This window comes from Gouania willdenowi, chromosome 18 (assembly GCF_900634775.1).
Source record: "Gouania willdenowi chromosome 18, fGouWil2.1, whole genome shotgun sequence".
Lineage (NCBI taxonomy): Eukaryota > Metazoa > Chordata > Actinopteri > Blenniiformes > Gobiesocidae > Gouania > Gouania willdenowi.
In genome coordinates this window covers 27395258-27422803 of record NC_041061.1, presented here as the reverse complement: position 1 = coordinate 27422803, position 27546 = coordinate 27395258, and the positions used below count along the sequence as shown (strand labels likewise).

Sequence of the window (27546 nt, the reverse complement as noted above, 5' to 3'; positions counted from 1 at the left end):
CCACTTTGAATTCAGTCTCCGTATAGTAATAACAGTTCGTGTCTTGTTTCCAGTGTGAAAAGTTGTTTGGATCCACTTCGTCCACTTGATTAATCTCCCGTTGTTGATGTTGTTGATAATGTTGTGAATGATTTTTAGTGATTCTTTCCATATCCATAATTTCTATCAGTGTTCTTGTTGCTTGGGTACCTTATTCGTATTTTTCCAGGTCTTCCATCCTTTCAATTAGAATGGGTTTTCCATTTTCTTCTCCTTGGGGTGTAATGTATATCCTGCAGCCTCTGGTCCAAGTATTCACAATTTTTCTTCCCTTTTTCAGTTGTCGTGCCTTCCATGCGATACTTGCATTCTGCTTCGTCAGGTTCTCGTTCATAAACACCATCATTCCCTTCAGTTTTCTGCCTTGCTTCATGATTTCTCCTTTAAATTTCACATTGGTAAATGTAATTTTCACATCTCTGTTATCTTTGGGTTTTGGCAGCAGCAACATTCTTTACATTTTCTTCTTTCAATACCCTGACGTCACCCTCCACGGTTTTCAATGATTTCTCCAGGGCATTCCTTATGGACTCCATCGCCTTCTCCATCGAGTCTATCTTCGTAGATAGACCATCTCTCATTTCCTTAATCATTTCCTTAAGCTCTTCCAAAGCCGAATCAGGTTCTGGTGGTTCCGGTGGTGCCAGTTGACCTGTTGGTTTTTTTCTTCTAGTCATGATCTGGGCCCAGTTTTCCCAGGCTCAGGTTTTCTTTGGCTTTCTTCAGATGCAGCTGTTCGCTGCTCGCTGTTAATCTCCAAGGTCGTGTTATCAGACAGGAGTATTGCACTCCTGGAGAGCCTCTGAAACACGTCTGTACTCTTCCAAACTCAGGAAAGTTATGATTATGATGATCAATAAGTATTTTATTAATGTGTTATTTCATAGCTGCTGGTACATGGATGAATTCATCTTGACAAGCACGTTATGAGTGTGAACGTCTAAATCAGAGTTTTTCAACCACTGGTCTGAGGGCCACTTGTGGTTTAGAGAGTCGGGCTGTGTCTGGTTGGTAACCTTGGTAACATGTATTCACCAGTTGTGCCGATGAGTACTGTTACTCTACAACAAAGCACTTGTCATGTTTCATTTATTTATTTTTCTTGTTTTTTGCAATTAACAAATAAACACACCACAAAACAGTTACATATTTACACATATGCTATAACAATATCTTACTGTCGTTTACATTTACCACATCACAGCAGAATCTTATTAGATTGTTTTTTTAAGGGTAGGAAGTGACGTAGTCTCCGCGCATGCGTTTAACCGATCGTGTTTGCTCCTTTGTTCTGTTGTTCCTCCATCTTTTACTGTGTGATCTGTGAACACGAAGACATTGTCCATCTTTTAGACACAAATAACCTGAGCATCAACTGCTAACCACGTTTGTGTAACTAATTTAAAGAAAAAAATACAAAAGCTAACCTGTATATAGGCTCTGTAATATAAACTAGACAATTTCCGCGGAAATCATGGGAGGGGCTCGTGGGCGGTTGCCAGTTCGAAAGGTGGAAATCCATTACAAAAAAAAGTTTTGTGTGTTTAGCCTTGTGTTAGCATTGACATTGGATTAGCATTACGTTAGTATTGGCATAGCACTGAAGAGGATGGGTGATGAAGAGGAAGAGTGATGAAGATTTGACTGGTTGAAATCAGTTGAAACCACTCAGAGAACCTGTAAACTACTCAGAGAGAAAATGTTGATTATTTAATGTTTTTTTTTAATCCCTATTTTTTAAACATTTCAGAGTTTGAATGGTGGAAATTGGTTGAGAAATCAGAACCTGCAAACTAAACACACCGGTTGGACTCTGAAGCATTAGCCCAGCAATTGCTTTAGCCTAATATTAGCATTAACATTAATCAAGCATTAGCATTATCCTAGCAGTAGCATTAACCTAGAGTGTACAGTGCAGTACATCTATAGAGGGATGATGTGCTTACACAAATACAATGGTGTTTTTATAATCATATTGTCATATTATTGTATTTTATATTGTAGCTACTCATATTCTCATTGTATTATTAATATTGTATTTACCTTCATGGATTATTAACGTATTCCAAATTCAAAATATATTGTTATTGCTATGTTATTAGTAAGGAACAATACATACCACTGCATTTATTTGAATTGGCAAGAAACGATGTGACAAGTCATTGTTGCCAGATTGGGCTGTTTTTCTGTCAATAAATTTGAGGGGTTTTTGTGTGTGTTTAGATATAAAAACAGAATGCATTTCTGGCAACACTGCTGGTTGTACTAATCCTACATTCCCCATGAATACCATGTTATGACGTGTCATTCAACAATTGGCTTAAAGTGAAGCTGGCTATGGATGTTTGAGATAAGTGGGTGTTCACGGCTTTCTGAAGAAGACCATGAATATGATCACATAATCGCCGATGAAAGTATGGATTACTTTATTTGAAATATATAGTTTAAATGAATTTCCAAAACATTTATAACAAATTCAGTTCATTTGTGGAAAAAAAAATAATTGCAGGAATGTTTTATCAGCAAATGCATTAAAAATAATTTAAAGTAATATGAGATTTGGCAAAAGGAGAATGAAAAGACAAGCAATTCTGCATTGCATATAATATCAAGTTAAAAGAAAAAGTCTGTTAACACAGTCATATATAAGTGAGTGTTTTAATTATATAGCCCAAAGTTGCAATCATAAGGAGAGTTATTATGTATTGCTGACAAACACTTTCCTATTTCTAGTGCTTCAATCCCTCACATCCTCCATCACTTACCAGCTGACATCAGACCAGTCCTCCAGATGAGCTGCTCTGGTCCTGAGTTTAACTGACTCTGTGGTTTTAAAGCATCCTTGTTGTGCTGCTGGTTCTCCTTCACTGAGTTCTCATCACTGCTGGTCCCATGGAAAATTCATAATCTATTGAAATGGTCCACCCTCTGTAACAAGCACTTCTATATTGTAGCTCTATCACCACCTCCTGGCTGTTTATAGATACTGCACTTACAATATTTTTAACTGATAAAATGAACTGCTTTGCTAAAATTATTGATTCCCAATCTATAATTGCTTCACATACCAAAAAACCTGCTAGACGCTGACGCAGCATTTGAATTCTTGAAAAGTTAAATTTAAAGCAATGACTTGATATTTCAGATGTACTGTATTTATTTATTTACTATTTATTTTTAATCTACAGAATGAACAAACAATGAAGATAAAGTTTTATTGACTCCACTTTTTTGGAATTCATCTGTGTTTCTTGGCTCAACAATCTCCTTAGTGAGGTCGTATCCAGCATTCACCAAATACCTGTTAAATTCAGGAGCAATATCTGTTATTCTTTCACTACATCATTACTCTTCATTAAATCATTTGGTGCTTTTTTAAATGATTTAATTTACAACAGATCATGTTTTTTTAGTGTTACTCTTATACTGCTACATTTTTTCATGTTAATATACAGTATATCATATCATTTTAAAGTTGTCATAATGTTTACTCATTGGTTTTTATATCATTTATGCTTACCTTCTGCTTCTTTAGATTTATAAAGCTTTTATTCAGGACATTTATCTTAGTGCATACAGTCTCTAAGGCCTCAGTAATCCAAGGCTTGTTCCAAAGCTTCTGCTTCTTGCTCTTTGTTTAAAGGACAGTTTTTCTCATGTAGCATCACTAATGTGGACATAAAGACATCATAGACATTGTTTGGATGATCACATTGATAGATCTAAGCCCAGCTCTGGTTTGGAACTGGAAGCTGTTCACTGATATCACTTCTAAATAATCCTCCATCTACTTTCCAATCAGCTGAATGTGTCCAAATGTTAATGATGGATGTGTCAGTGTCTAATGTGACTCTGCTTGGCTTTAGAATGACTAAGAACAGGCCACAGCTGTACATTGGATGTATAACATCACAAGTCTTTATGTGTCTGTTTGGATTCATAATATTAATAATGAAGTCACTCCAAACACTTTGTATTTTATTGAATCATCAGAGTTATGAAACATGGCAGCTAATGTGTTCTTCAGTGTGTCAATGCACCACCCTGGTGTTCTGTATATACGACCGTGGCTCAGGTGGTAGTGGGTCGTCTTCTGATCGAGAGGTTGGGGGTTCGATCCCAGTACCTGACTATGTGTATAAGTGTCCTTGGGCAAGACACTGAACCCTAAGTTGCTCCCAGTGGTCGACTAGCGCCTTGCATGACAGTCCTGTCCCACTGGTGTGTGAATGTGAGAGTGATTGGGTGAATGAGCTGATATGTAAATTGCTTTGAGACTGCTTCAATGTGGGGATAAGGTGCTATATAAATCAAGTCCATTGTCCATTTATATTATATTCACTTCCACACTTATACATGTGCTTAACCTGGACACACCTCCACTCTGAGTCAACATACAGAGACTCCGCCCCCTTTTAATCAGTGCTGTTCATTGGGAATAATTCATATCCTTCTAGAACCAAAACAGGAACTCTTTCACTGTCTCAGATGTTGATACAACACTAATTTTAAATAAAAAGCCTTATTAATGTAAAAACAATCTCAAATTAAAGAATTCTGCACTTGTTTGACTCATTTTATCAGAATTTGTCAGAAAGACATCATGACTGGATGTGAAAGCAGCGGTTACTCTAAAAGTCTATTTTTAAACTCCTTCAGCTTCACTAAACACTCAGTTTCCAGAGGAAACACTTCCTGTTCTTAGATCCATCCAGTGGATGTTCTTCTCATGGGAACCATGTGTGTTTGATGGAGGATTATGTGCTATCCAATGAAAACCTCTCCGTCTCTCTGACATGTTTCTCTGTTCAACGAAATCCAGCACAGACAATAACACGTCTTTATTTAAAGGAACAAAGCTTCACTGGACATTTGATATCATTACATTTACATTGATTCAAACTTTATGTCAGAAGGAAGATTTAAGAAGAACTTTAGGATTTATCATGGTTACATAGAACATTGTAAGTTCTAAAGAAAGGCTGGACAGGCTAAAGAACAGATTAAAGAACATTTCAGAGTTAGAATAAATCTATGAGCTGTAATCACAGAGTTGATAGAAATGTAAATATGGTGATAAAATGGGAGTGTTTGGACACTTTGGGCTCCCCTTCCCCTGATATTCATTCAGCACACTGCATGATCCATTCACAGGCTTTAGGCAGGGTTTCCCTGTCAGGAACCATTTCATCACATTCACTTCAACTGTAGAAAAACATACTTTATATAAAACATCACATCTAAAATCAAGAAAATACTATTATGTGATGTATTAGATACTCATTTAAAACTCATTACAAATATGAATCCTTTATAAACACAGAGAAAAAAAACAGATTCAAAGGTACATGATGAAGATGGTCTGCATTAACACAGCATGTATATTCATCTACAAGTTAGGATCTGATTATTACATCTATTGGAATGTTACTAGTTTTATAGACTAATGATTATTATGTAGAGTATACAAACACATGATGGACATCATTGACTGTGTTTCATATAGAATGTGTGTCAAACTCAAGGTCCAGGGGCCAAATCAGGCCCTTTACAGCATCTATTTCAGCCTGCAGGAGAAAATAAAATAGACAGAAAACATGAATTATTGTGTAAATTATAAATTAATTCAGTTGTAGATATCACAACTCCTCTGAAAAATGAATAATTTTAAGTAAACTCCACAATATTTGCAGAGCTCAGTTTCCCCATGCTGATCACACGGGAGTTATTTTAAACTCAGATTGTTGCACGAACTCCCAATTTTTGAAAATTATACAATTTTTCCTAATATATTCCACAACATTTTTAAAAATTAAAGCAAAGTCACTCATAAACTAGGGCTGGTTTTCCTATAATCTGCAGCCCTTTGGAACCAAAACTGGTCCGTATTTGAACCCTCAACTAAAATGAGTTTGACAGCCCTGATATAGAATCTGTCATTAGTGTATAATAATAATAATAATAATAATAATAATAATAATGTGTATCATTCTTCAGATACATCATGTATGGATACAGAAATTATAGAATGTATATCCTGTATAGAAAGTGAACAAAGGGAAACTTCTTCCTGCTTCCTTTCCAACTGATCATTGTATTGATCTTTTCTTTCAGACCACACCTTCAAAGATCAACAACATTCTTCTCATGAACTCGTTGGTGGGAATTAAGGTCAGATTTGTACTTGTAAGACTTTCCACATGTGTCACATTTATGAGGCCTTTCTGATGTGTGGCTGATTTGGTGATGTTTCAAATCTTTATATGTTGTAAAAACTTTGTCACACTGGTCACAGACACACACTTCATGTCCAGTGTGAGATCTCAGGTGTTCAGTGAGGGTTTGTTTGTGTTTATATATTTTCCCACAGTGGTCACAGCGATACAACTCTGCTCTAGAGTGAGTCTGCATGTGCCGCGTTAAAGATGTTCTTCGTGTAAAAGTATTTCCACACTGTTCACATCTGTGAGCTTTGATTCCACGATGAATGAGGACATGTAGACTGAGGTATCCAGATTGACTAAAAGTCTTTCCACACTCATCACATTCAAACTTTTTAACTCCAGTATGAACGACTTTGTGATTTATTAAGTTAGATTTCTGGTTAAAAGCCTTTCCACACTGGTCACAGCTAAATGGCTTTGATCCAGAATGGATTCTTTGATGTATAGTGAGGTGTGATTTCCTGGTAAAGGCCTTTCCACACTGGTCACATGTATGTTTAGCTTTAACTCCAGCTTGGCTCTGCTGTTGAACTCTTTGCTTTGAAGTTTTTCTCTTAGATTTGTTTCTTTGTTTTGGCAGAGCTTCTTCATCCTGAGAGCGTTGAGGTGTCACTTTGTTCTGGCTTCCAGAGTCCTGTAGAACAGTTAGAGATTAAACACAGAGAAGGAACCAAATAAACATTTGTTTCTAAATGTGTTCCCTAGAAAGAACAGTGGCTGTTAAAGATAGATCAGACATAGCATTAGGCTTCAGTAGAAGCTCAACTTCAATAGAACATCCACATGGACGTCAGGAACCAAAGTTTACCAGCAAAACATTGACCAAAGCATCACTGCCTCCACAGCTCAGTGGCAGGATGGACATTAGCACTTGTCTCTGATCAAATGAAGGGATTTGAAGCTTATTTACGTCTTATTAAATAATGTGGAGAAAATATGAGAAGCTCAGATTGGTTTGTTGAAAAAGAACAAACAGACAAGTTGTGCTTTAAATGGTAACCTGTCTAACTGATGACCTCCTTCTGATTGTGTTGCTAGTTGCTGCTTGTAACTGTAGCTAATAGGCGGTAATACTGTGGTGTCATAAAAATACAACGGTATCAGTTTCAAAACTGTTATTAAAAAATAAATAAAAACTGCAATACAATTATATAGGAGATAAGGATTAAATATTGAATATAATTTATTTAACGCTTAAACATGATCCGAGAGAGAGACAGACGCTGTGTTCACGCTGCAAATAAGATAAAATAAATTGACATCAAGAAATAAAACAGTATCTTTATCTTCAAATTCTTACACATCTCAGTTTACATGAACACAATGTTATATAAAGAAGTTTTTTTTTAGTTAATGTATTTGAAAGGCTACAAAAAGTAACTTGAATTTGATAACACATGATCATGTGATCAACACATGCTAATTACTCATTTCTTGCCACACATAAAACATGCATAATTAACCTGCACATTGGTGGATAAATGAATCTGTTCCCACACAATTAAAATCTCCATTTTCTTCCAGAATAGTGTTTTTGTTGGTTTAATTATCTTACCAGGGATTTAAAACTGAAGGTTAGCCACAGGTGAAGGAAAGTTGATGGTCTGTAGATGTTGCAGAAGGTAAAGTAGGAAGGTGCTGAGTCATTGCACATGATTTATTTATTTAGGTTATCAAATTGTTATATCTTGATTTTATTTGTCATTAATCATTAATAGCTTCTGTAAAAAAACAAAAAACAATTTATTTCAATAGTTTTTTTTAAAGCTATAGGGAGCCATTGCAAAAGAGTCAAAGGGCCACATGAGGCTCCAGAACCACAGGTTGCAGACCCCTGCCCTGGGAGAACCACAGCTGAACATCTGGCCTGGCATCATAGTCCATCAGTTCTGGACCCTCCATGATGATTCTGATGAGCGTGTACGCTCTATCGCTGAGCTCGGCACGTTCTTCCATTCAATCCTCAATGTGAGTGCGCACTCAGTAAAGGGCTCGTTCTGTTCGCGGACTCGCACGGATGCAACCAGATCAAATTTTCATTCGCACACACTGAAAAAATACTCACATATGCAACCCTTTTGGTCGCAGTGTCGCGCCCTGAAATTTGACCTGTATCAGACTCCAATGTGAACAGTATGTGGCTCCAATCTGACCCGCGTGTGTATTGTCACATTTGTCTCAAAGTTTGTGTGCAGTGGTATTTATATCAGAGCCCGACCCAAAACCAACAATTAAAACTGATTTTTTTTTCCTCATACAAATGACATATTTACTGTACTTGTTTTAGTGGTAAGCCTGCTGTTATTAACAAACAACTGTTAATGTCAACATCAGATCAGCGCACGAGGAAACAAGCGCACATCAAACACAGGTGCACAGTGTTCACATGAGACATTGGATGTATTAACATAATCCAGGTATCAATTATAAGGATAATCCATGTTCTTGTACAGAAAAAGGATTGATTCAACAGTCGATGATTAAAGCCTGTCTAAGTTCTGTCCCTGTCCTCTGCTCCATACACCACTTTTCTTTTTGTGTGTGTGTGCAGCGCAGCACTCAGCAGCACTGTGGGGAAGCGGAGCGTACTTTCTGCAGGGATTGAGCTCTGATTACAGGGCTCGAGACTGCGACCAAAATGGTCGCATATGCGAGTATTTTTTCAGTGCGTGCAAGTGAAAATTTCATCTGGTCCGTGCGAGTACGTATAGGGCGACGTTATTTTATACGGAGCGGCTGAGCGCTTCGTCACGTCCCACAGAGTGCACTTCTCACTCTCTCTCTGCGCTGCGGGATTACCGTAAAAACGTCTATAAACAGGCACTGCAAATTGGCTGGCGGCTAGGTTGACCGAGAATTTCGGAGTGGAGGCTGGCTTGACCGCAGTGCTGCGGGTGATGAGACAGTGCACGCTCACGCAGCTTGGCTTCGGGTAATGCAACGGTGAATACGCTGAGTGTAAACACCAATGTGCTCCTTTAGACTGCGCGAGGTCCGAGAACAGGGCCGGGCACAACGAGCCCTTCAGTGCGCGCTCACATTGAGGGCAGCAGTAAAGGAAGGAAGAATGTACTGAGCACAGTGACAGCATATACACGCTCATCAGAATCATCATGGAGGGGCCAGAACTGATGGACTATGATACCAGGCCAGATGTTTAGCTGTGGTTCTCCCAGGGCAGGGGTCTGCAACCTGTGGTTCTGAAGCTTAATGTGGCCCTTTGACTCTTTTGCAATGGCTCCCTATAGCTTTAGAAAAAACAATTGAAATAAATATTTTTTTTTTACAGAAGCTATTAATGATTAATGACAAAAAAAATCAAGATATAACAATGTTAACCTAAAATAAATCACGTTGTGCAGTGACTCAGCACCTTCCTACTTCACCTCCTGCAACATCTACAGACCATCAACTTTCCTGCACCTGTGGCTAAGCTTAAGTTTTAAATCCCTGGTAAGATAATTAAACCAACAAAAACACTATTCTGGAAAAAAATAGAGATTTTAATTGTGTTGGAACAGATTCATTTAACCACCAATGTACAGGTTCAACATGTATGCTTTATGTGTGGCAAGAAATGATCAGTTAGCATGTGTTGATCACATGATCATGTGTTATCAAATTCAAGTTACTTTTTGTAGCCTTTTAAATACATTAACTAAAAAAATCTTCTTTATATAACATTGTGTTAATGTAAACTGAGATGTGTAAGAATTGAATACTGTTTTATTTCTTGATGTCAATTTATTTTATTTTAAATTGTTTTTAAGTTTCCATTTACATGATCAATAAAAATCACAATCAAATGAAATCAAACATTATGCTATATAATTTTAACTGTATATAATTTAATACAATGTATTGTCTTCATTGTGAAGGTATTTTTTGGCTCCAGGAGGACTGTAATCCAGGTGAGATGATGCAGAATGTTTCCTTGTAGAGTAAAGGTTGCAGACCCCTGACCAGGGGAAGAGGGTTAGGAGACCCCACTATAAGGACCCTCTGAATTAAATTCCATGGGGTGAAGCAATGCAGATGCAAATTTGGTTATGCTACTGTTAACTTAATTCAACTACAGCATTTCTGCAAAATAAAAATAATCAGAATACATGTAACCTGTTGCTATGCTTTGTTTTTGTTTCAAAAAAAGTTATGTCTTCTTTTAAGATTATATAAAATAAATATTATTTCAGCCACTGCTTGTTGCAGCAAACCCTAAGATTGACAATAAAACATTAAAACATTTAGCAAATCTATCTCTATCAATCTTTACTTCATACAAAACTATGGTACGCCAGTTAAGTCAACTATTCATTAGGATGCATGGCTATGCTGTACACTCTCCCCACCCCTGCTCAAAAAAAAAGGAAAAAAGGCGCGACCAAATTCTGTGCTGAAGTCAACAGTTTGGTGACACTGTCTGAGTCTAAGTCATCATTTTTAATTAGTCACGGTAATACTGTATACCGCGGTAAAATAGGGAGGCGGTATAACGGTATAAAAATTAGGATACCGCCCAAGCCTATTCCACACTACAAAATAAGTTTTTTTTTTTTTTAAATTAAAGAAATAATAATCCAAAAAAAAAAAAATGTGTATGATTCATGCTTATATCAGATTAATAACCGTATCGGCCGATATGCAAGGCTGCAATATCGGTATCATATCGGAACTTAAAAAATTGTATCGGGACATCACTAGTAGTTGACCCTATTACCCTACTTTAGGGATGTAACGATTAATCGTAAAGCAGTTAAAAATCGATTCATAGGTATCAAGGTTCACATCAATGCTGTGAAAATTGAATCGCAGTACTTTTTTAACCAGCAGAGGGCGCTATCCAGAAGTGTTGGCGGCGGGCAAAATCTGCTAAAACTTTCTTTCTGGCCGCCTTCTACTCTTAAACATATTCATAAATGATTCCTTACTCCTTTAGCACCGAAAGAATATCTGTAATATTACGTGAATGTCTATAAAAGTCACGTTTTTCTATTAGCTCTGTCTGCTAGCATAGCATCTCTTCTTCACTGCTAGATATCTGCTTGCCAACCGATCACTGGGTTACCAGTGCCCTCTGCCGGTCCAAACAAATATCTGACATAAATACAGTGCAGACTGTTTTTTCAATTGTTAAGGCACAAAATACATTTTCAACTATTATGCAGTTTTGTATTGTTTACTATAGAACCAGAATTCAAATTAAGGCTTCTTTTTCATTTGTATTATTCCTTTATTTATTTCATTCAAGATTTATTTTTAGTTAAATTGCATTGTTTTGAATAGTTTATCAAGGGATTCTTTTGACAATGAAAAATAAAAGGAAAATAGTACAGTATTTTCCCAAAAAAAATAAAGGAATATTTTTTAGTCACTTATGTACATTCCCATTTTGTAAAATAAACTCTTCCAAGAAACTCAATGACTTAAATCAGAAGAAAAATCTCTGACAGACTCAAATTTTAGCAAGATATATAATTCATGTTTCAATTCCAAACAAAGAGGAGTCTCTGTTCTTTTCAACAAAAGGTTACTCTTTAACATAATCAACTCCACCACAGACCCAGAGGGTAGATATATATTAGCAAAATGGTAATCTACAACAAATGTTTCCCAATTCTAAATCTCTATGCCCCAAATAATGACGACCCTAATTTCTTCCATAGAGTTTTTTGGAGTTATCAGACCTTTCTGCAGACTCATCATTCATCATCGGAGGTGACTTCAATCTGGCACTCAACACATCATTGAACAGATCCAGTAAGTGCCCGAATACAAAACCATCCCGACCTGCTAATGAATTACATGGAAGATTTTGGAATAGGAGACGTATGGAGACTGAACAACCCAACTAAAAAAGAATACACCTTCTCCCCTGTACATAAATCCTTCTCCCGAATCGACTTCTTTCTTTCAAACAATTCCATTGCACATAAGATTTCTTCTAAAATACATCCTATAGTTATTAGCGATCATGTGCCAATATCCCTCACCCTGAAGTGTGACTCTAAGCAGAAATTATCCTCTCTGTGGCACTTTAATACTTCATTACTTAATGACAGTGAATTTGGTAAAATGATAAGAAAAGAATGGGAGGACTTTCTATTAATAAACGATTCCCCGGAAGTGTCACCGTCCTTACTTTGGGAAACCGGCAAGGCTGTCATCAGAGGAAAGATTATATCATACTCTTCTTACAAGAAAAAACAGGAACAGATAGCAGAAAAAACGATTGAAGAAAAAATTAAGAAACTTACAGAAGAATATGCAACCAACCCATCTGAACTTTTTTTCAAAAATCTCCAAAATACAAAAATTAAATTGGATATCATCGTATCTAAAAAAAAACTTGATTTTATTCTGCAGCAATTGCGATACAAAAACTTTGATTACAATAATAAATCAGGCAAATATTTAGCAAATCAGCTCAAACACAACAAAGAAAAATCCTTTATAGCAGCAATTTCTGACAATTCAGGTCAAATTTTAAACTTACCTCAGGACATTAATAAGGTTTTTCATGATTCTAACTTAAAACCTGACCCTGAAGATATTAAAACCTTCCTCAATAACTTCAACCTACCACAGCTTACTATACGTATATCAGAAAACCACCTTAGACTCACCATTAACCTTACAAAAACTACAAAATGCTTTGGATAGCATGTCAACAGGCAAAGCACACGGTCCAGATGGTTTCCCTGCCGAATTCTTAAAACATTTCTGGTCAATGCTGGCTCCACTCTTTTTCAGAGTAGTAACAGTGATTAAAAATAAAGGTTACGTAGGAGGTCACATGAATACAGCTAACATTAAATTATTACTTAAACCAGACAAAAATCCCATGTTTCCCTCAAGCTACCGTCCCATTTCACTTATTAACACAGACCTAAAAATAATTTCCAAAGCACTCACTTCCAGGTTGGAGAAAGTAGTACATCAATTATATACCAAGACCAGACAGGATTCATTAAAAGACAGGATTCATTAAAAGACACTCCACAGACAATGTTAGAAGACTGTTTAATCTGTTTGATCAACATGGCACAGAACTCTAAAAAGAAAACAACAATAATCTTGTCACTCGATGCAGAAAAAGCATTTGATAGAGTCAACTGGTCATTCCTCCTTGCTGTCCTTGGCAAATTTGGCTTTGGAGAATCATTCATACAATGGATCTCCACCCTGTACACTAAACCTAAGCCCTCAGTAACCACTAACAAAATAAAGCTTCACACTGCAGAGGGGAACCAGACAAGGTTGCCCACTCTCACCTTTGCTTTTTGCAATATTTGTTGAACCTCTCACAGCAGCGGTACGTCAAAATTCTGTTATTAAAGGAACCCACTCATCCATCTCAGAACACAAAATAAATCTTTATGCGGATGATTTATTACTCTATTTGGAAGAACCCCAATCCTCATTAGAAGAAGTATTTAAACTAATAAACAGCTTCTCTAAACTATCAGACTATTCCATTAACTGATCAAAATCATCAGTCCTCCCTTTAACAAAAAAATCATGGAACCCAGTAAGCCAAAACCCACAATACCCCTCCCCCACAAATACAATTAAATATCTAGGCTTAAATATATCACCAAACTTAATTGAATTAATTAAACTGAACCTGGGTCCACTGTTGGATAAAGTCACAGATGATCTGCGAAGATGGAACAATCTCCCCATCTCACTCCTTGGCAGAATAGCTGCAGTTAAAATGAAAATCGTATCTAAAATAAACTATCTGTTCTCTATGCTCCTGCTGAAACCACCAACGCAATGGTTCCTAAGATTAGATTCTGCAATTACAAAATTCTATGCAAGGAATAAAAAACCTAAAATAAGTCTTTCAACCCTCCAAAAAAATAAAGGCGAGGGTGGTATAGAAGCCCCTAACTTCATGCATTATTACTTAGCAAACCAAATATTATATATACTTAAAAGAATGGGTAAAACCAAAAGAATACTTCAACACCTGGCTAGAAATAGAACAACTAGACTGCAAACATATTAAACTCTCTGATCTCCCTTTTATCACTACGACACTCAAATGTCACAACTGTTTTAAAAACCCACTGATTGCCTCCACCCTGACTGCATGGTGGAAAGCTTTGGACATTACGAATATTCAATTAAAAACTAGAATGCTGTCTCCAATCTGGCACAACCCCGACTTTAGAATTAAAAAAACACTGCTCTATCTGAAGACATGGGAAGAAAGTGGAATCACTCATCCCCAAGACCTCTTTGAAAATAACAAGCTCATGACAAAACAATCTAACCCAAACATTCAATTTTTTACAGTACTTACAAGTAACAGAAACAATCAAGAAAAACATTTCTGTAGATCCAATTACCTGACAACCTCCAGAACTGGCTATATATATGAAGAAAATCTCAACAAAATAAAAAAAAAACTCAAAAATATACAGAGCACTCTCGAACACTAACTCTAATCACTTACCAATCGCTAAATGGGAGGATGAACTTTCAATCACCACGAACACGGTTTTCTGGACAGAAATTTGTTTTAAGATGACAAAAAACACAAACCTACAGCTAATTCAATACAAAGTCCTCCACAGATCTCACATTACCCAACAGAAAATGTATAAAATAGGCTTCTCCCCAACAGATATCTGCTCTCAGTGCACCCAGGGAACTATTGATTCTTATTTACATGCCTTGTGGCTCTGTTCCCCAGTTCAACAGTTTTGGTCTCTAATTACTAAAAAACTGTCCTCCATTTTGGACTGCAGGATTCCTCTCTCTCCAGATCAATGTCTGATAGGAGACCTGACGAAGCTTGATCTTGCAGTAAACCAATCACAATCCATTCTCGCGACACTCACCATAGCAAAAAAGATAAAAAATCCTTAAACATAAACCAATGGCAAAATCTCTTCATAGAATATATTTCCATGGAAAAGATGTCAGCTCTCAGAAAAAATGAAATAACCTGCTTTGAGGAGCGCTGGACTCCTTTTTTAACTGCATTTAATCTCGATTTCTTAGCCTAATGATCTAGCCTGCAAGCGAACTGCCAGCACCACTCCTTACTAACACACTAATCAAACTGTAGACCGGGATCTCCCTGGGCTTGTGGGGTGGCCTGGGTGGGTTGCCTGGGTGCCTGGGTGTCTGGGTGCCTCTTTGTGGGCGTGCGTTCCTTCTGGGTGTCCTCCGAACCCTGGGCTGTTTCATTTTGCTCTCCTGCCCCCTCCGTACATGTCTGGGAGGCCCGTAGGGCTGGGGGCCTGCGTGTTTTTCTGCCGCTCTTTCCCCTTGCTCTCTGTCCCCCTGTCCCGTTCTCCCCTCCTCCTTTTCCTTTGCTCTGGCGCCTGCTCTCCTGCTGGGTTGGGCGTTGGGGGGCGCCTGTCGGCCCTGGGTACTGGTGGGGGGGGCTGCGGCTTTTGCATGGAGGGCGGGCGGGGCTGCATCGGGTAGGTTAGCTTGGGGTGGGCCCATCGGGGGGCCTGGGGTGGTGGGGTTTGTGGCTCCTGGCCAGGGGGGTCTGGGGTGGGGGTGGCTACTGCTCAGGGGCGGCGCCTACATCCTGGGTCCCTGGGTGGCGGGGTGCTGCCGTGGGTCGCTCCGCCTGCCTGTCTGGGCGCCTCGGCTTTGTTCCCTTGAGCGCACTTCGCCGTGGATATCGCTAGCGCGATGCCCCCACCCCCCCTTCGGCTCACTTGGAGGACCGCGTGGGCCGGTGTGCGGCGCGTGACGGAGGTGGGGTGGGGCCTTGCCCGTGCGGGGGCCCCCCTGGAGTTGTGCAGGGTGGGTGTGTGGGGGCGCGGCCTGTGGTTCTTGCGCTGGCGGATCCGCGTCAGGGGTGGTTGGTCTGTTGGTTGGGTGCGCCGGGCCCCGTGGGCGCTGTTCCGGGGCGGGGGTTCCCCGGGGTGGGTCTTTGGTTGGGGCGTCTTAGGGCGCGTTCTCCTGCCGTCCACCCGGGAGCTGGCTGCCGTTCGGTCACAATTATGCAATAAAATAATGCAATTTATTTAATTGCAATAACAAAAAAATAAATAAAATGCATTGCTGTCTGAAAAAGATTGCACTTCTTGTAGTGTTGACCTTTGACAACATGTGCAGACAAAAAAAAAAAAATTAGAATAATGAAAAAAATAAAATCAAAAAATCAAAAAAAATTAAAAAAAATAAAAATTAGGATACCGCCCAAGCCTATTCCACACTACAAAATAAGAATTTTTTTTCAAATTAAAGAAATAATAATAAAAAATAAAAAGAAAATCCTTGCCAACACTCACCCCTACAAACTGCATTACTAGACGCCCAAACTGCACTACTTTTTCTGCTGCTTGTCTGCAATTGTTTCGGAAGTCACTGTTCGGAGCCACGGCTCTATTGTTTCCAACCATGAGCTGCTAGCACTCCGTGCTAATACTATGCCTGAGTCTATCACACCGAATCTGTCTTCTGCAGCACCGGATGCATCTGCCGCACAAAACGTTCTGCAGGATCAAAACATTTCCCCAATTTGCTTCATATGCACGTTTGAAGCAAAGCACCGTCTACCAGCAACACATCCAACTCGGTGAGTTTCACTGCCTGCTGAAGTGAGAAGCTGGGCTCCTTTTTCTCCTCTCATAAACATAAACCACCAGTGAAAGAGGTCTTTGTGATTTGTGGCTAATGCTATCCTAGCTCAGTGCCAACTTTCAAAGATGAAAACTACAGAAAGAACTTTTACCTGCAACTACCACCTCCTCGCTGATTCTCCTCCACACCAAATCCTTTCTAGTCCGGTCCTGGTTATAAAGGGCGTGTCACAAAGCTCCAGGTGGTCAAACACAGCTTCTACTCCATGGTTGAAAGGGTGAACAGACCGGTGTCCGTGTTGACGGCCTGAGGTCATCGCCAATAAAGACTCTGATTGGCTTTCTTCATGCGAAACAGTCGCAGGAGTTCAAAATTGTCAACTCTTGCGAATATAACAAAAAATCAGGACCACGCGCACATGGCCAACGGATCGGACCGCACATGAATGATTTTGCATCTGGGATGCATCTATCCAGACTGTAATCTGGACATACGAACATTTTATCAGAGTGACGCATCCGGTGTGAATGCAGCATAACACCGGACTGGGTTGAGGAATTGGACGGCTTCCAACTTTTATGCGGTGACAGGACAACGGAGAGCGATAAGTGGAAAGAAGGGGGTCTGGCTTTGTTTGTGAACGATAGGTGGTGTAATCCGGGGCACTATCAAGGTGCAGTTTTGTATCACGCTTCACATCGATACTCTGAAAATAGAATTGCAGTACTCTTTTTAAACATCAGAGGGCGCTATCTATTTATGCTTCTCTTGTTTAAACTGAGTGACGTGAGCGTCAGGGGCTGGAGAGCCAAGAGGGGCACAGAAAGGAAAGGGAGAAACAAGAGAGAGAATGAAAGCCATAGCTTGTTTATTTATATTATTTATTTGATGTGGGATTTGTTTTAAAGTCCAATCGGTAGGGATGTAATGATTAATCGTAAGGCAGTTAAAAATCGATTCATAGGTATCACGGTTGATATCGATTTGATTCACGATACTGGGTTCACGATACGATTCTCTCACGATTTATTTTACAAAATGGGACTGTAGATAAATTTAATAAATAAATACTGTACTATTTTCCTTTTATTTTTCATTGTCAAAAGAATTCCTTGATAAACTATTCAAAACAATGCAATTTAACTAAAAATAAATCTTGAATGAAATAAATAAAGGAATAATACAAATGAAAATGAAGCCTATTAATTTCAATTCTGGTTCTATAATAAACAATGCAAAACTGCATAATAGTTCTTTTTCTTTTAAAAGTGCAACTGAAAATTTATTTTGTGCCTAAACAATTGGACTTTAAAAAAAAAAAAAAACATGATTGCACTGATTTACGTCATATTTGTTTGGACCAGCAGAGGGCGCTGGTAACACAGTGGTCGGTTGGCATGCAGATATCTTGCAGTGAAGAAGAGAAGCTATGCTAGCAGACAGAGCTAATAGAAAAACGTGACTTTTACAGATATTAGAGTAATATTACAGATATTCTTTCGGTGCTAAAGGGGTAAGGAATCATTTATGAATATGTTTAAGAGTAGAAGGCGGCCAGAAAGAAAGTTTTAGCAGATTTTGCCCGCTGCCAAAACTTCTGGATAGCGCCCTCTGCTGGTTAAAAAAGTACTGCGATTCAATTTTCACAGCATTGATGTGAACCTTGATACCTATGAATCGATTTTTAACTGCCTTACGATTAATCGTTACATCCCTACTTCGCAATGAAGACAATACTGTAAATTCTATATAGTTAAAATTATATAGAATAATGTTTGATTTAATTTGAAGTGATTTATATTGATCATGTAAATGGCAACTTAAAAACAGTTTTAAATAAAATAAATTGACATCAAGAAATAAAACAGTATCTTGCATCTTCAAATTCTTACACATCTCAGTTTACATGACCACAATGTTATATAAAGAAATTTTTTTTAGGTAATGTATTTGAAAGGCTACAAAAAGTAATTTGAATATGATAACACATGATCATGTGATCAACACATGCTATTTTCTAATTTCTTGCCACATATAAAGCAGTCATATTTAACCTGCACATTGGTGGTTAAATGAATCTGTTCCCACACAATTAAAATCTCTATTTTCTTCCAAAATAGTATTTGCGTTGGTTCAATTATCTTACCAGGGATTTAAAACTTAAGGTTAGCCACAGGTGCAGGAAAGTTGATGGTCTGTAGATGTTACAGGAGGTGAAGTAGGAAGGTGCTGAGTCACTGCACAACGTGATTTATTTTAGATTAACAAATTGGTATATCTTGATTTTATTTGTCATTAACTCATTCAGTGCCATTGACGTACTTATACACCAATTACGTTTTTTTCACGGGGATTACTAGAACACACTGGTGGAGGTCCCTCATCAATATCTAAGCTGTAGGGTGATGTAGTGACCAACTGTGCCCTGAAGGTGGCAGCAGCGCACCTTTAGATGTGAGATTAGCCACTGATGCTACCATTAGCTAAGGAGGAAGAAGCAGGAACGAGTGGGATTATGGCACTTGTTACATGTTTAAAAAGTTACATGTGTGGAGAATGACGGGGGAGAGACTTGGAGGAATGCCAAAATACAGTAAGAAATCCATTCAACTCTGACCCAGATAGCAAAATAATAACAATTTTGCCATAAAAAAGCACGGCCTCAGTGTTGTTTTTGTAGTTTTATAGAAGGAAAACAATGTGCATGGTGTCCCTAAAGCCAAAAAAATGGCTATTAAGTCACCAATAGATTTTTTCAGAAAAAGCCGTTTTTCTCAGCTTTTTGTCACAAACTGGTGATTTGTTTGAAACATGCCTCTATTCAACAGCTGATTACAGAAGAATGAAACAAGCTAGAAACAAAATTATTTTTTGCTGATTAAATTAGAGGCTTTAATCTTTGAGAATCCGGTTTCAGAATTCTGATTGTTATAGTACAAAATATTCTGTGGGTCTTTAAAAATCAGTCAAAATGCTAAAAAACGGTTGGCACTGAGGGGGGTAGAAATTCTGAAACTGTCTGGCACTGAATTATGGAAGCCCAAAAGAGTCATAATTAAATAAATGAAAACAACATTTTGAAATAAATAGCATTTGATAAATAACAGACAAATATATAATATGGCCATTAAATTGTTATACAAGGTAATATTATTATGAAATACATTTTATTATACTTAAATATGTATTTCCACAATGGCTATTTCATAATGTTGTTTTCCACAATGGCCTTTTTAATTTCATAATAGGGATGTAACGATTCACTCAACTCCCGATACGATTCGATTCACGATACTGGGTTCACAATACAATTCTCTCACGATTTATTTTACAAAATGGGACTGTAGACAAATGATGACTGAAAAATATTCCTTTATTTTTTTCGGGAAAAAACTAGAAAATACTGTACTATTTTCCTTTTATTTTTCATCGTCAAAACAATCCCTTGATAAACTATTCAAAACAATGCAGTTTACCTAAAAATAAATCTTGAATGAAATAAATAAAGGAATAATACAAATGAAGAAGAAGCTTATTAATTTAAATTCTGGTTCTATAGTAAACAATGCAAAACTTTTCTTTTTAAAAGTTCAACTGAAAATGTATTTTGTGCCTTAACAATTGGACTTTAAAAAAAACAGTCATTGCACTGATTTACATCAGATATTTGTTTGGACCAGCAGAGAGCGCTGGTAACCCAGTGGTCGGTTGGCATGCAGCTATTCGTGCAGTGAAGAAGAGATGCTATGCTAGCAGACAGAGCTAATAGAAAAACGTTGACTTTTACAGATAATCACGTAATATTACAGATATTCTTTCGGTGCTAAAGGGGTAAGGAATCATTTATGAACATGTTTAAGAGTAGTAGGCAATTCCGCCCGCCGCCTACGCTTCTGGGCAAGAGAAGGATAAATAGATAGTGCCCTCTGCTCTAAAAAAAGTACTGCGATTCAATTTTCAGAGTATCGATATCAACCGTGATACCTATGAATCGATTTTTAACTACCTTGTGATTAATCGTTACATCCCCATTTCATTATGTCGTTTTTTACAATGGCCTTTTTATTTCATAATGTCCTTTTCCACAATGGCCTTTTTATTTCATAATGTCATTTTTTAGCAGAATAACTTTGGCCCGTCAATCAAAGAACATAAGGCAGAGCCAGTGAAGTGATTGGCTGATCCTTTACACAGACATGAGCAGCAGCACTTACAGTATCGATTCGTGGAAACTTAGCAGTAATGCTGAGAAGCCTGAGTGCCACGAGTGCATCACACATTAGAGTAACACAGTCTCATTCTCAACTTGTCACATATTGACCATCTGGACCCCTTAGCGTTAGTGTTCGACGCACGGGGTACCCCTTTGATGTTTATTTTCGACGCTGAGCGTCCGTGTTGCACCCACAGGCAATGAAAAACATGGCCGACACGTTTATTTTAATAGCAAATTGCCTTATTTCAAGATAGATTGTGGCTTTAGAAATGTTTTGATGACATTTCTGGTGAGAATTGTACTTTTAAATTTCATAGTATCCATTCCGTTTATGTAAACGATCTGTAGTTTTGTTGTTACAATGTACATTCTTCCGTGGTTGCTATGACAACCTTTGACGCCAAAAAACTGCAAGCCAAAAGCAGATGAATATCCATGCACGGACCGAGTAATGTTGTAATTCTCTTGTTAAAACCTTTACTGTTTTCATCTCCAAACTGTGGTTGGGGGACACAGGGGAGGTCCTTACTCTCCAGAGCTTAATGAAGCTCCTCCGCCGGTGTTAAATCCTCAGATTAAAGTGGAACAGCGCAGACACAACAGGCTGTGTTGGTGTTGGAGAGCTGTACTTTATTAACTACCTGCACTGTAAACATAAACCTCACTACCTGTCACGGTCAGCGTGTTGGACTGAACCCAGGTCTTAACACACACACACACACACATCGGCCATGCACGTGCACCCGCTCCCTCACTCAAAATGAATACATTGAAGCTAGACACATCTCACTACACTTTTCTTGCTTTACTTTTTTATTATTTTTTTTTATTAATAATACTTTTATTTATATTCTCTCCCATTGCTACCACTGTGTCGGTCAAAGAACGGCCATGACCGATGTCCAGGAAAACTAATCGATCAAGCCGAGGTCCAACCCACTAACGACATTATGAAATAAAAAGGCCATTGTGGAAAAGGACAGTATGAAATAAAAAGGCCATTGCGGAAAAGGACATTATGAAATAAAAAGGCCATTGTGGAAATAGATATTTAAGAATAATAAAACTATTTCATAATAATATTACCTTATTTAACAATTTCATGACCATATTATATATTTGTCTGTTATTTATCAAAATGGTATTTATTTCAAAATGTTTTTATTTATTTAATTATGACTCTTTTGGGCTTCCATACTGAATGAGTTAAAGGTCCCATGTCATGCTATTTTTCACCCATCTCTATTTGTTCTAAGAATCCCAAAAACATAGTATTTGAGGTTTATTTTCCCAAACTCGTCTGTTTTCCAGAGTTTTAGCCTCTGAAAATTCACTTTCTGAGCAACTCTACACAAACAGGCTGATTTGCGGCCTACTTATGCATATTCATGAGTGGACATGTCTATAGACGGGACACGGCACATTCACCGTTGCATTACCCGCAGCCAAGTTGTGTGAGCGCGCACCATCTCCTCACCCGCAGCCAGGAGCGAGAGAGAGAGAGAGAAGTGTACTCTGTGGAATGTGATGAAGCGCTCAGCCGCTCCGTCGAAAAGGTCGCCCATACACACGAGCGCGGCTGCGACCAGATAAAATTTTCACTTGCACACTCTGAAAAAATAGTCGCCAATGCGACAACTTTTGTCTGGTAACTGTTACAATGCTTTGTCATTCTGGTTCTATTGTCTGCATCAAAGCAACATCTCAAGGTAAGGGAAAAATATCCAGATATATATCTTACATAGCTTGAAAATATCAAGATATTAAAAAAAGGCGACGTCATCCAGCTCTACCTGAAGCTGCTACTTGTTAATACCAGACATATACCCAACAAAGTGAACCAGTCTAAGTTCCTCCGTCAGATCCACCCAAAGTTCCACAAACACGGTGACAGAGAGGAACCTGCAGCAACACTTATCAACTGGAAAGAGGACTAAAGCTAACTAAGCTAAGCTAACTCACCGACATATCAGACTGGGCTACGTGCTAATGCTAACCACTTAATGAAAGGAAGAGACTAGTAAAAACTACACATCTTACTGTCATTAAACCACAAAGGGCCACAGATTTATTAATGGTCAGATTTAACATTTTTATGGAAAGATAAACGCTAACATGTCACACGTCATGTGAAATACATTTTGGCATAAAACTATCGTCACAATTAATCCGTCCCGACTTGTGAAACGCAATATTTACAATTGTATATAAATATTTTTTGTTTCTAGAAAATAATTTCATTATAAATGAGAAAATAAATACATTAACACTAATGCAGTGACCCATATACACAAACATGTTTAATAAAATATCAGCCCATGAGCTCTATGAGTCAGCAGATATTTTTAATGTGTAACTGTCATTACTGAAGCACATTCTAGTGATGTATTCAATTTATTTTGTGTTTGTAAGGAACCTGTTTACACCTTTAGTTGGGAATTCTTTTAATCACTTATGTATTTTTATTTGTCGTAATTTGACCCAAGCCAAATTTTAAAGATTGTAGCAACATAGAGCAAATAATTGTATGATTTGTCATCCCATTAGTCGATAACTCGTTTCAATAATCAATGACTTTAGTTGTAGCCCCAATGAGGTTCTCCCAGGGGAAAACACACAAACATTTTTATTTTAAGGCACAAAATACATTTTCAATTGCACTTTGAAAAAGAAAAGGAAAAATTATACAGTTTTGCATAGTTTACTGTAGAGCCAGAATTTAAATGAACAGGCTGCTTTTTCATTTGTATTATTACTTTATTTATTTCATTCATGTATATTTTTAATTACATTGAATTGCTTTGCATAATTTATCAGGGGATTCTTATGACAATGAAAAATAAAAGAAAATTGAAAAATATTCCTTTAATTATTATTATTTTAAAAAAAACCTAGAAAATACTGTTCTGTCATCATTTGTCTACAGTCTCATTTTGCAAAATAAATCATGAGAGAATCGTATCGTGAACCCAGCATCGTGAATGTAATCGCATCAGGAGTTGAATGAATGGTTACATTTCTAATACTGGACCTTTAAGTGTTTGTACATGTGACCTAATAAAGACTGTCAGTTATTTTTATGCTACAAGAGTGATTGTTTTTTTGAAAGAAGTCTTAGCTGAAAATAGTCATTTTTTTATTATTATCTTTGCTGTAGTGGATAAAGGGAGACATAATAATGACCATCAGTTGTTTTCAGGTTAGTACAGTAACTGTTAAATAAGTCATTGCTCTATTATTTTATTTTTAATGATTATTTACAAATACAAATATAGAAAACTGTCTTTTCTGACCATCTTATCTGTAGTAGTTAGAGAGGAACTTAATAGTGATGGTCTGCTGTTTTCAATGTAGTAGAGTGATATTTGAAGTTAATGATAAATAATAATGTCAAAAATGACAGTGAAAAATTGTTGGTTTAAATTTCTTTGGTGTAGTAGATGGAGACCTACTACAGACTGTCAGTGAAAACATCTTCTATTATCCTGTAAACAACTAAGTTTTTGCTATTTAATCACAGTATTAATGGTTAAATGCATTCTTAAAAAAAAAAAAAAAAAAGAAATCATTAAAAATGAATAAACAGTATTTTTGTTAATATCTCTTCTGTTGTACTAAGAGGTGAAAATATTAACTATTGCCTGTGGTTTTCAGAGTACTGGGCTCGAGACTGCAACCAAAATGGTCACATATGCGAGTATATTTTCAGTGTATGCAAGTGAAAATTTGATCTGGTCGCATCCGTGCGAGTGCGGATGGGTGACCTTATTTCTGTCTGTCTGTCTGTCTCTTTTATTATAAATTGTTTTTAAGTTTTTATTTACATGATCAATATAAATCACATCAAATTAAATTAAACATTATTCTATATAATTTTAACTGTATATAATTTAATACACTGTATTGTCTTCATTGAGAAGGTATTTTAATCCAGGTGAGATGAGGTTAAATGGTTCCTTGAAGAATAAAAGGTTACAGACCCCTGACCAGGGGAAGAGGGTTAGGAGACCCCACTATCAGAGCTGGACAATGCAGATGCTAAGTTATGCTACGGTTAAGGTAATTCCAGTACAGCCTCTCTGCAAAATAAAAAAACAGACTACATGTAACCTGTTGTTATGCTTTGCTGTTATTTAAAAACTATTTGTTACGTTTTCTTTTAAAATTATATAAAATAAATGACCTGTTATTTCAGCCACTGCTTGTTGCAGAAAAACTTAATATTGTCACTAAAACCTGAAAACATTTTTGCAAATATCTCAAGTCATTGTCAATCTTTACTTCAAACAAAATTACGGTACGCCAGTTAAGTCAACTATTCACCCTCCGTTCAAAAAATGGGTGCGACTAAATTCTGTACCACCAATGGAAAAGTTCATGTAGAGCCCTGGAGTACTAGTGATTTATGAAGAAGTTATTGCTACAGATAGAAATTAGCCTTTGGCTATAATTCGGCGTGTTTACGTGCATGCATTCAATGTTTATTCATTAACATGCACTGTCCCAATCAAATACATTTCATGACAGTGTTAATCGTAATTAACGAATGTTTATCAAAATGTAGTAAGTCATTTTTAATTTATTTGTATATATTCTAAAGGGCCCAACAAAGACCATCAGTTGTTTTCAGTGTACCACTGTTATTTTTAAAGAAGTTATTGTTAATTAATGACATCAATAATGGATATTTATGAAAACAAAAATCAGATGAAGTATCTTCTTAACTATATTTGCTGTAGTAAATAGAGAGCCCTAATAAAGACTGTCCACAGGGTTATTGGTGTTATTGTTGACGCTTCCTTTGGGGGTGTGACTTTGTAGACGGTCCCTGCCCACTCCTTAGCTCATTAACATAAAGTGTGTTTTTCTGTAGTTTGTTCTCTGTGTTCCACTGAGTACACACAGGTTGTTCCACCTTTACATCGTCACATATTGATAGAGAAATGTGAGTGTGAATGAAGTGGGTCACCAGTTAAACTAGTCTCCAGTGTGTGTGTAACAGCGGATGAATGTGGTGAGTGAGTGAGTGAATGAATGGAAACACACGGAGTGTTCTAACCTCTTCCTTCACAGAGCACACATCTGAAAACTCCTCCGTTTCTTCTTCTCCGCTTTTCTCCATCTTTGGAGCAAACATTCCGTCCCACACATGGTCGGGATGACGAAGCTCCTCCAGCACAGCTTTCCTCCTGCAGCCTTCATCATCATCATCATCATCATCATCATCATCATCATCATCGTCATCGTCATCACTGTCCGTCTCACTCATACTCAGCTTCACTTCCCTCCACAATATTTGTTCCTCTTCTTCTTCTTCTAGTTTGACGGTAGTCATCCTCCAGCTCTGTCCGTCCGCCATTTCACTGCTTTGTTCCTGACACTAGCTGGTTGCCAGATTCAACTGACGATTCCCCGCATGAAATATGTTGAACATCCAAAGAAATGCCCCAAAAACCATCCGTTCATCATCCAAATGAAACGTAAATATCACCTTTAACCAACTTTAAACTGTTTGATCACTCAGTTAGTTATTTTATAATCTCATAATCGGCGGCAAAATACTCAACCTGGCAACTACTCTCAATTTTGCACTGACGTCACAACCAGCTTTTTTAATAAACTTTATTGACAAACCAGTTTAATGTGTTTAATGGGGATATAAGAGTGAATCAAGTAGTTACAGCCTGTTTTAATGGATTCCAGAGGAAATTTGTTGAGTAAAAATTAATTTGTGATTGGTTTGTTCTCAGAAACAATAGATATTGTAGATAACTATTGTACGAGCAGTAAGCGTAAAGTCACTGTAGAGAGGCAACTAAGGCCGTTCCTAACCAGCTCTGTGCATGTGTGAAACCATGGGGACCATTGTCTGGCCTGCACCGCGGGGGGGGTAACGGCTCGATGGTCCTACTGGAAGGGGTGGGCCAAATATCAATGCCGCGCATGCGCATACACATCTCGACGCTACCCACGCGCGAAACGTGATGACGTTTTACCGCGCGACCCCACGGCACATAAACATCCGCATTCCGCATTACATTACCTGAGGATATATGAACGACACCACAGAGAACTCATGGAGGAAGAGGACAACGTGACCGTCAGGACTTCTCTTTGTTCAGCCGACAGCGGCACAGAAACAGAGTGTAGCAGCTCATCATCAGGTCCGGGTATTTCCAAGGGTTTAAATATACAGATAATCACATATTACTGGTATATTAACCCATATAAACCAGAAAATATGGAAATATATATATAGAGAGAGAGTAGGTGTATTTATATGGTGTTTCAGTGTTCTGGGACACATACTCCCAAAGTCTGTAGAATCACAACAAAGTGTCTCAGGGAGCAAAGTGTAGTGTGTTAACTTATTTATTCAAACGCAACCAAAAACAGAACATCACAAATACAAGCCCAAATAAATGAAATGTCTGAAAGAAAGGGTAATACTTTGCCAAACAAAAATCAATAAGCCAGAAATAAAGTGTAACCTTTTGCAAAATTTAACAT

The 27546-nt window shown here is 37.7% G+C and overlaps 1 long non-coding RNA gene across 1 annotated transcript; it reads right to left on the bottom strand.

The window, feature by feature from the left end:
* Positions 1-6266: 6266 nt before the first annotated feature.
* LOC114480428 (uncharacterized) lies at positions 6267-26156 on the bottom strand. The gene is made up of 2 exons (XR_003676107.1): positions 26096-26156; positions 6267-6897 (listed from the first exon to the last, which is right to left on the bottom strand). It is a non-coding gene; the product is annotated as an uncharacterized LOC114480428 (long non-coding RNA).
* Positions 26157-27546: the final 1390 nt, after the last annotated feature.